Consider the following 10,273-nt stretch of genomic DNA (forward strand, 5'->3'; position numbering starts at 1 on the left):
GTGGATGTGAGGCAGATGGAGGGATATGGACGGTGCAAATAGGAGGGATCAGTGTTTGGAAAGGCACGTGGATGTGAGGCAGATGGAGGGATATGGACGGTGCAAATAGGAGGGATCAGTTTGGAAAGGCACGTGGATGTGAGGCAGATGGAGGGATATGGACGGTGCAAATAGGAGGGATCAGTGTTTGGAAAGGCACGTGGATGTGAGGCAGATGGAGGGGTATGGACGGTGCAAATAGGAGGGATCAGTGTTTGGAAAGGCACGTGGATGTGAGGCAGATGGAGGGATATGGACGGTGCAAATAGGAGGGATCAGTGTTTGGAAAGGCACGTGGATGTGAGGCAGATGGAGGGATATGGACGGTGCAAATAGGAGGGATCAGTGTTTGGAAAGGCACGTGGATGTGAGGCAGATGGAGGGGTATGGACGGTGCAAATAGGAGGGATCAGTCTTTGGAAAGGCACGTGGATGTGAGGCAGATGGAGGGATATGGACGGTGCAAATAGGAGGGATCAGTGTTTGGAAAGGCACGTGGATGTGAGGCAGATGGAGGGATATGGACGGTACAAATAGGAGGGATCAGTGTTTGGAAAGGCACGTGGATGTGAGGCAGATGGAGGGATATGGACGGTGCAAATAGGAGGGATCAGTGTTTGGAAAGGCACGTGGATGTGAGGCAGATGGAGGGATATGGACGGTGCAAACAGGAGGGATCAGTGTTTGGAAAGGCACGTGGATGTGAGGCAGATGGAGGGATATGGACGGTGCAAATAGGAGGGATCAGTGTTTGGAAAGGCACGTGGATGTGAGGCAGATGGAGGGATATGGACGGTGCAAATAGGAGGGATCAGTGTTTGGAAAGGCACGTGGATGTGAGGCAGATGGAGGGGTATGGACGGTGCAAATAGGAGGGATCAGTGTTTGGAAAGGCACGTGGATGTGAGGCAGATGGAGGGATATGGACGGTGCAAATAGGAGGGATCAGTGTTTGGAAAGGCACGTGGATGTGAGGCAGATGGAGGGATATGGACGGTGCAAATAGGAGGGATCAGTTTGGAAAGGCACGTGGATGTGAGGCAGATGGAGGGATATGGACGGTGCAAATAGGAGGGATCAGTGTTTGGAAAGGCACGTGGATGTGAGGCAGATGGAGGGATATGGACGGTGCAAATAGGAGGGATCAGTGTTTGGAAAGGCACGTGGATGTGAGGCAGATGGAGGGATATGGACGGTGCAAATAGGAGGGATCAGTGTTTGGAAAGGCACGTGGATATGAGGCAGATGGAGGGATATGGACGGTGCAAATAGGAGGGATCAGTGTTTGGAAAGGCACGTGGATGTGAGGCAGATGGAGGGATATGGACGGTGCAAATAGGAGGGATCAGTGTTTGGAAAGGCACGTGGATGTGAGGCAGATGGAGGGATATGGACGGTGCAAATAGGAGGGATCAGTGTTTGGAAAGGCACGTGGATGTGAGGCAGATGGAGGGATATGGACGGTACAAATAGGAGGGATCAGTGTTTGGAAAGGCACGTGGATGTGAGGCAGATGGAGGGATATGGACGGTGCAAATAGGAGGGATCAGTGTTTGGAAAGGCACGTGGATGTGAGGCAGATGGAGGGATATGGACGGTGCAAACAGGAGGGATCAGTGTTTGGAAAGGCACGTGGATGTGAGGCAGATGGAGGGATATGGACGGTGCAAATAGGAGGGATCAGTGTTTGGAAAGGCACGTGGATGTGAGGCAGATGGAGGGATATGGACGGTGCAAATAGGAGGGATCAGTGTTTGGAAAGGCACGTGGATGTGAGGCAGATGGAGGGGTATGGACGGTGCAAATAGGAGGGATCAGTGTTTGGAAAGGCACGTGGATGTGAGGCAGATGGAGGGATATGGACGGTGCAAATAGGAGGGATCAGTGTTTGGAAAGGCACGTGGATGTGAGGCAGATGGAGGGATACGGACGGTGCAAATAGGAGGGATCGGTTTGGAAAGGCACGTGGATGTGAGGCAGATGGAGGGATATGGACGGTGCAAATAGGAGGGATCAGTGTTTGGAAAGGCACGTGGATGTGAGGCAGATGGAGGGATATGGACGGTGCAAATAGGAGGGATCAGTGTTTGGAAAGGCACGTGGATGTGAGGCAGATGGAGGGATATGGACGGTGCAAATAGGAGGGATCAGTGTTTGGAAAGGCACGTGGATATGAGGCAGATGGAGGGATATGGACGGTGCAAATAGGAGGGATCAGTGTTTGGAAAGGCACGTGGATGTGAGGCAGATGGAGGGATATGGACGGTGCAAATAGGAGGGATCAGTGTTTGGAAAGGCACGTGGATGTGAGGCAGATGGAGGGATATGGACGGTGCAAATAGGAGGTATCAGTGTTTGGAAAGGCACGTGGATGTGAGGCAGATGGAGGGATATGGACGGTGCAAATAGGAGGGATCAGTGTTTGGATGTCCTGGATCTGCTTTTTAGTCGTTTCGGCACAACATTGTGCGACGAACGGCCTGATCCTGTGCTGTACTACTCTCTGTTCTGTGGTCTCTGACACGGGAAGGAGTATGTACGATGGATTGAGGGAGGGTTTAATGGACAGTACACCGGTCGAAACCCTCTTCTTCCTCTCACACTCTCTCCATGATGCCGGTCCGGGCGAAGGCGGGCACGACATTCCTGGTCACGGAGCCGCTGTGCCAGATCCGGGGATACCCGCCGTCCTACGCCAGCGCGGAGCTGCCGCCCGGGACGGAAGTGATGCCCGGCCTCAAGGAAGAGGCGGCCGAAGCGGAGAGGGCGGGAACCAGGAGGAAATTGGGAAAACTGGCGGTGGATGGGCGAGGGATTGCTGCGGGGTTCTGCCGATATCGGGAGGAGGCAAGGGATAAACACCACTATTCACGAAGGGTGTACTACCCTCTGACAAAAAGAACCCTCCGTCCCTCGACTCTCCTCATCATTCACGGTGTGTGTCCTGTCCTGGTACGTCGAAGTCCCTTCGTCCCTCGACACACACAACCATTCAGGTGCGTGCCCTACCTTCATACGCCTCATTACTCCTGTCACTCGACACTCCCCACCGTTCACGCTGCGTCTCCTACTTTCATTTGCCACAGTCCTCCTGTCCCTCGACACTCTCCACCGTCCTATCCCCGTACGCCGACATCACTCTGTGTGTAATCGCCTGTAATCTACTTTGTTCCCTCTCCCCGTCTCACTTTCTCACACCAGCACCGTGTCCCCCTCTAACTCTCTCTGTCTGTCCCGCTCTCTCCCCTCACTGCCCCCACCCACTGCCTCTGCATGTCTCTTTCTCTCTCTCTCTCCTTCCCTCTCTTTGTCCCCAGTCGCTGTGTCAATGACCCTCCCAATAACTCTCACATTTCTGCCTCTCCCATCTCTCTGACTGTTCCCCTTCTGTCCACTCCCCCCTTTTCCCTTGCTCCCATCTCCACAACCTCTCTTTATCTCTTGCTTACACTCTCTCTTTCTCCCTCTGTCCACTCTTACGCTTTCTCTCTTCGCCGTCTCATTCTGTCCTTCTCCCCCTTTATCTCTCGCTCTCCCTCTGGTTCTCCCTCTCTCAGACGCTCTTCCCTCTCATTTCCCACTTTCCGTGTCTCTCCCCTATCAGTTCTTCACTTTTTTCCTCTCTCCCCCTCTCTCTCTCTCTCTCTCTCTCTCTCTCTCTCTCTCTCTCTCTCTCTCTCTCTCTCTCTCTCTCTCTCTCTCTCTCTCTCTCTCTCTCTCTCTCTCTCTCTCTCTCTCTCTCTCTCTCTCTCTCTCTCTCTCTCTCACTCCTCCCCTTCCCTCCCTCCCTCCTCCCCGGCAGACCATCGCCTGCCTGTTCTGAATGTGATCTGCGCTCTGGTCTACACTCCCGCCGTCACCCAGTACTCTCTAAACCTCCGTAGCTTCCCCTGCATTGGGTACTGCTACAGCGGATGCCGGATGATGAGTGTCTACACACACCCCAACCCCAACTCATTGTCCCCGAACACAGAGACCTCCTCTCGGCTTCCTCCGTCTCCCGCGGCGATCTCCTCCTCGCCTTGCTGTAGCACTCCCTCTCTCCAAGTCTCTATCTCTCCTGCCGAGCGGCCTCCGAACCCTATCTCCCCTCTGATGCAGCGTCTCAGTCCTCCTCTCCGCCTCCCTCCATCCCTCGGCCGCTTCCTCCGGCAGCTCCTTCCACAGACGGACCACCTGTATCCCTCTAAACCTTTCCTATTCGTGTCCCTGTCCGAGTGTTGTTAATGTACCTGCCTCGACCACTTCCTCCGGCAGATCCTTCCACAGACGGACCACCCGCATCCCTCTAAACCTTTCCTATCCGTGACCCTGTCCGAGTGTAGTTAATGTACCTGCCTCGACCACTTCCTCCGGCAGCTCCTTCCACAGACGGACCACCCGTATCCCTCTAAATCTTTCCTATCCGTATCCCTGTCCGAGTGTCGTTAATGTACCTGCCTCGACCACTTCCTCCGGCAGCTCCTTCCACAGACGGACCACCCGTATCCCTCTAAACCTTTCCTATCCGTGTTCCTGTCCGAGTGTCGTTAATGTACCCGCCTCGACCACTTCCTCCGGCAGCTCCTTCCACAGACGGACCACCCGTATCCCTCTAAACCTTTCCTATCCGTGTCCCTGTCCGAGTGTCGTTAATGTACCCGCCTCGACCACTTCCTCCGGCAGCTCCTTCCACAGACGGACCACCCGTATCCCTCTAAACCTTTCCTATCCGCGTCCCTGTCCGAGTGTCGTTAATGTACCTGCCTCGACCACTTCCTCCGGCAGCTCCTTCCATAGATGGAACACCCTCCCCTCGGGTCCCCTATTAAATCTCTAAACCCTGTGCCCTCAGGTTCTTGATTCAATGACCCTGGCGAAAAGTCTGTTCACATTCACCCTACCTTTGCCCCTCGTGGTTTTACACACCTCTGTCAGGTCATCCCTACGCTCCAGAGAATGAAGTCCCCCCTGCCCGACCTCTCTCCGTAACTCAGCCCCTCGAGTCCCGGCGACACCCTCGTAAATCCTCGTGAGTTTCCGCCTCCGGTACACGGTGCCCGATGGTGGCCATGCCAAACGCCGCCTTCACCGCCCCGTCTGCTGTGGCCCCACTTTCAGGGAACCATAAACCAAAACGGTGCGTTCCGTTCATCGAAAGCTGAAGTACTGAGACAAGTGTTAAAGCAGATATCTCTCCACTCCCCCACACTTCAAAACACATCTCCCTCTCCAACACTCCCCCTCTCTCCCCACCCAACGCTCGCCTTCCCACTCCACCGACTCTACCCACCCCTTTCAACCACGTACCCCTCCTCTTTCTTAAAGGCCATCTCTCCCTCTCCCACCCCCTCTCACTATATCTTCCTCTCACCCCTCTCTTTCCCTCCCTCGGAAATCCCTCCAACTTCTCTCTCACACTCTCAACTCCTCTTATCCCCCACACTTTATCTCCCTTCTGCTAACCTTTGTCTTTCACCTCCCTTTCTTACCTCTCTGTTTCTCACCCCTCTCTCCAGTCTCCCTCTTTCACCCCTGTTACCCCTGTCCGTCTCTCCCACTCTGTCTGTCACCCTCCGTTTCTCACCCACTCCCCCTGTTTTCCACCTTACTCTCCCATGCTTGTCCGACCTCTCTCCTCTCCTGCCTCTCACGTTTCTCTCACCACTCCCTCTCCCATCACTCTCGCCTCTCTCTCCCCCATCTGACTCTCCCATCTCTCCCTCTATCAACTGTCCTCTGCCGCCTCTTCTCTTTTTTCCCCTTCTCTGCTCCCATCTCTCTCCCACCCACCCCTTCTCTTCCTCACTCATTGTCCTCTTCCTCTCCGTCTAGGTCTTCCACCTCCGCCTACCCCACACTATCACTCCCAACTTTAGCCTCTCCCCCCCTCTTCTGTCTCTCTCTCGCTCCCTCCCTCCTCTCTCTTCCCCGGCTATCTCTACCCATGCCCTTCCCTCTCTCTCTCTCTCCTCTCTGTCTCTCACCTCTCAGTCTCACCACATTTCTCTTTCTCTCTCCCCCTCTCCACTCCTCTCTTTCCGTCTGGCTCTGTCTCCCCTCTGTGCTGTAATTGTTAAGTGTTTATAAACCAAAACTTGGCGCGTTCCGTTAATCGAAGGCTAAATTTCATCTTCTCTCCCTCTTTCAGCTCTCTCCGCCCCTCACCCTGTCCATGTCTCACCCTCTAGCTCTCTGGCCCCCTCTGTTTTCCATCTTTCTCTCCCCTCCCTGTCCGACCTCTCTCATCTCCTGCCTCTCACCTCTCTCTCCTCCATCTGACTTTCATGTCTCTCCGTCTATCAACTGTCCTTTGCCACCCCTCTTCATTCTGCCCTTCCCTACCCCCATCCCTATCCCACCCACCCTCTCTCTTCCTCACCTATTGCCTCCCTTCCTCCTGGTCTGAGTCTCCCCTCCTCCGCCTACCCCAATACCCACTATCACTCACTTCTCTCTTCCCCGGCCATCTCCACCCATGCCCCTACCTCCCTCTCTCTCTCTCTCTCTCCTCTCTGTCTCTCACCTCTCACTCTCACCCCATTTCTCACTCTACCCCTCTCTCCTCTCTTTCCATCTGACTCTTTGCCCCCTCCGATGCTCCCTCCACTCTGTCCCTCCGCCAAACACCGAATCTCGCAGAGGTTTGTCAGCGGGATCACGGTGATCTTGCTGGTCAACTGCCTGGTCTCGCTGGTGATGTCCGTCCTCACGGCCATCGCCAAACTGCAGGGCCCTCGAGTGCTGCGCTGAACAGCCTCTGGTGGTGAGAGGGATCTTCCTATGCACGGGGGAGTGTGTGGGCGGCGAGGGATGGGGCATTGTAGAAGGGATGGGGAAGGTGAAAAGACGGTGGGGAGGGAGCAAGAGACTGGGAGGGATAGAGTGAGGGATGGGGTAGAAAAGGAAGAAAACGGTGGGGAGAGGGGTGGAGAAACAGAGGTGGGGGAGATATGGGGTAGACTGAGGGAGTGAAAGGCTGAGGGAGTGGGTAGTGGATCTCATCTCCTCTCCTTTTTCTCCCCTCCCCTCCTCAATGTGATCCCTCCCTCTTTCCCACACCCCTGCAGAAAATGGTGGTGATCCACGCCAACCAGCCCGCACCGCTTGACCTCGCCTCCGTCTTCTCCGGCAAGCCGGCGCCCACTCCTGCCTTCGAGCGGCCCCAGTGACGACACGTTGCCTTACTCCACGGGACAGCCTGAAGGATTCGGGCCGAGCGTCCTGAGGGTCGGCCTGAAAGAAAAATCAAGGCGGGAATTTGGAGACTGTGGAGGAGCGGGGAGTGTAATGGTGCTAGCCTCTTCCCGTAGTCACAATCCTCCCCGTGGGAACCCCCCGAATTCCAGCTCCATTTTTGCGAATCGCCCTCTCCCACCCTCGGCATCTGGTCACTCCTGAAACACTCCGCTCTCTGTTCCCTCGCTCTCCCCTCTATCACCGCCCATTTCACCCTAGCTGGCGGCCATTTTGTGATGGCTTCTATTGGCAACCGTTGTCCTAGCATCATAGAATGGGGCACACGCTTTTCCTCACCTCCACTCACTTCTCTCTCTGTTTATTCAATCTTAACTCCTCATCCCTCCTCTCCTTTCCCTTCCTCCTCGATCTCCCAACTCTCCTTTTAACGTTCTACCGACAGTCATTTTGTGACAGCGTCAGACCCTCCTTCCCATTTCCTTCACCACGAAGTGTGTCCCGGCCGCACACTCATCATCCTGTCACTCTCCTTCCCATCCCATCACTCGCAAACTCCTTCCCTTTCCACCATCTCCTCTTTCCTCTCCCTGCCACCTCGATGCTCCGCATTGTATGCTGGTTGGCTGCCATTTTCCGTTGCCAATCTTCGCCTCTCCTCATCGGTCTCTTTCACTCTCTTTTACCAGGTGAGTCATCCCCTACGCACCTTATCACTCCTGACACCCTCCCCTCTCTGTCTCCTTGCCCTGACTCCCAGCATCCACCACATCCTGGGTGGTGAACATTTTCTGAGGGAAATTTCGCTCCCCTTTCCAATCCCTTCCCTCCGTCGTGGAGTGAATCGCTCTCCTCTCCCTCCGTTGAGAGACTCAACTCTCCGACCTATCAGCTCTGACCTCGTCCCCGACCACTCGCTCCCCCTTTACCCTTTGCCCACAACCCCCCGTTTTCTTGCCGTCCGTCTTATTTGCGAAGGTAAGTCACCACCCACCCACCACTATTGAGTAAGTCACTCTCCCCACACTCCCCATCCTGTTCCTACCCGCCCTGTACTATCTGACCCCTCTCCCCCAGTCCGACCGCTTCACCTCCCTTCCCGTCCCATCAGTTGCCCACCTTCCCTCCCTCTCCTGCCGATCAGATCCCGTCGCTACTCGTCCCATCAATCCTATCCCCCCACGTCCCATTTTCCCTCTCTCCCTGCCCCATTAGTTCAGCTCTCTCCCCATACCTTCAGTTTCTTTCCCTCCCGTCTCAGAACTGTCCCTCCTCCCTGTCCCATCACTCCTCCCTCTTACACGTTCCATTACTCCCCCTCCCTCCTACTCCCATCACTTCCTCTTGCTCCGCGCCCTATCACCCCAGCTGCCTTCCTGTCGTTTCATTCCTCCTCACCCCGTCTTTGTCTTATCCACGTCGGCCACCATTTTGTGACAGGAAACTTCCACCCCTCCCCTTTCCGTCCCCTATTGAGTCAGTGACTTCCCCACGCTCACCGTCTCAACAGTCCACTCCTCGTCCCGTCACTCCTCTTCCCGTCACTCCTCTTCCTCCCAAACCCGTCACCCCTCCTCCCCAAAACTCACATGTATATGTGTATGTGTGAATATCTGAGATAAATACATTAGTTTATTCAATTACAACATCATTAGAATTAAAACATATATACAATAAGCAAGACGATATAAAACACAAATTAAAATACTGTTATTACAATCAATAACACACTCGATCCCGGGATTGTATCAATGGGCACCGCATGTTTCTTCGCCATAGATCCTGTATGCGTCAGAGGCCATTGTAAGTCAGTGTCTCACTCCATTCCGGGCGCTCACATTAACCAAGGATTCGCCCATTTTAAATCAGCGCGTCCCTCCCTCTCTTGTGCTCACTTCTACGAAAGCCGTCACTCCCTCCCCAGCGGCCATTTCAAGTGAAGCGCCGGCCATTTGAAGTCAACGTGTCCTTCACTCCTTCTCTGCCGCTCACTGAAACCGAGGCGTCGCTCCCTCCTTGGTCCCATTTCAACCCGGCCGAACGGGGTCTCCTTCAGTCACCACATCTCTCCCTTTCCCTCAACAAAAGTAACGGTGGTGACGGCCGTTTTCAATCGGCGTCTAGCTCCGTCCCTTCCCGGCACTCACGTTGAACAAGGTATCACAAACCCAAACTGCCCCGTCAGATATTTTAAGCGAAGCAGCAGCTTTTTTATATCAGAGCGTCACTCTCTCCTGGTAGATCATTTTGCATCGAACCGTTAACCGCGCTCCCTTCTCAATGTGTCTCCATTTAGGCCATTTTTCCCGGTGTATCTCTCCCTCCCTGTTGCCCATTTGAAGACTGTCCATCACTCTCTCCCTGTCTGTCATTGTGACAAAGGAATCAGGGACTATTTCAGATCGGGCCGCCTGTCCCTCTGACTTGTCACCTCCTGGCGTCCATTTTCTCTCAGTGCATCCCTTCCTCCCTGGAGACTATTTTCAATGCGCGCGTCACTCCCTTCCCGGTGACAATGTTATGTCGGCGCGTCAGTCTCTCCCCGTGATAACTTCAAACATTGCGTCAACCCCACCCTGTCGGTCATTTTAACTCTGCCTGTTTCTCCTACTCTCTTGTCAGTGTATCACTCCCTCCCTGCCGGCCATGAGGAACAAGATGACCACGGGCATCTTAATTCCACCCATCGCCCCCTCCATGGCGCCCATTGTCACTCAGCCCTTCACTTTCTCCCCGGAGACCATTTTCAGTCAGCCTTTCACTCCCTCTCTAGTGACCATTCCAAATCCTTCTGTCGTTCCCTCCCTAGTCACCATTTTCAATCAGGAGCCCCTCGCAGGACAGACACTCTCGACCACCCTCCACTCGATTGCGCAGACTGTTTATCACAAATAATAAGTATATCATAAACAATGGAGACCAATCCGACATCCTCATCTCCGGATCCTGTGCGTTATCACTCCGAGAGTCGTGGAGAGAGGAGGATACAGACACCAGGAATCGTGTGCGGTCATATTCCCGGTGTCGATACAGAGACCCGACACCGTGCGCGGTAAAA

This window comes from Hypanus sabinus, unplaced genomic scaffold (genome assembly GCF_030144855.1).
Source record: "Hypanus sabinus isolate sHypSab1 unplaced genomic scaffold, sHypSab1.hap1 scaffold_355, whole genome shotgun sequence".
Taxonomy (NCBI): domain Eukaryota; kingdom Metazoa; phylum Chordata; class Chondrichthyes; order Myliobatiformes; family Dasyatidae; genus Hypanus; species Hypanus sabinus.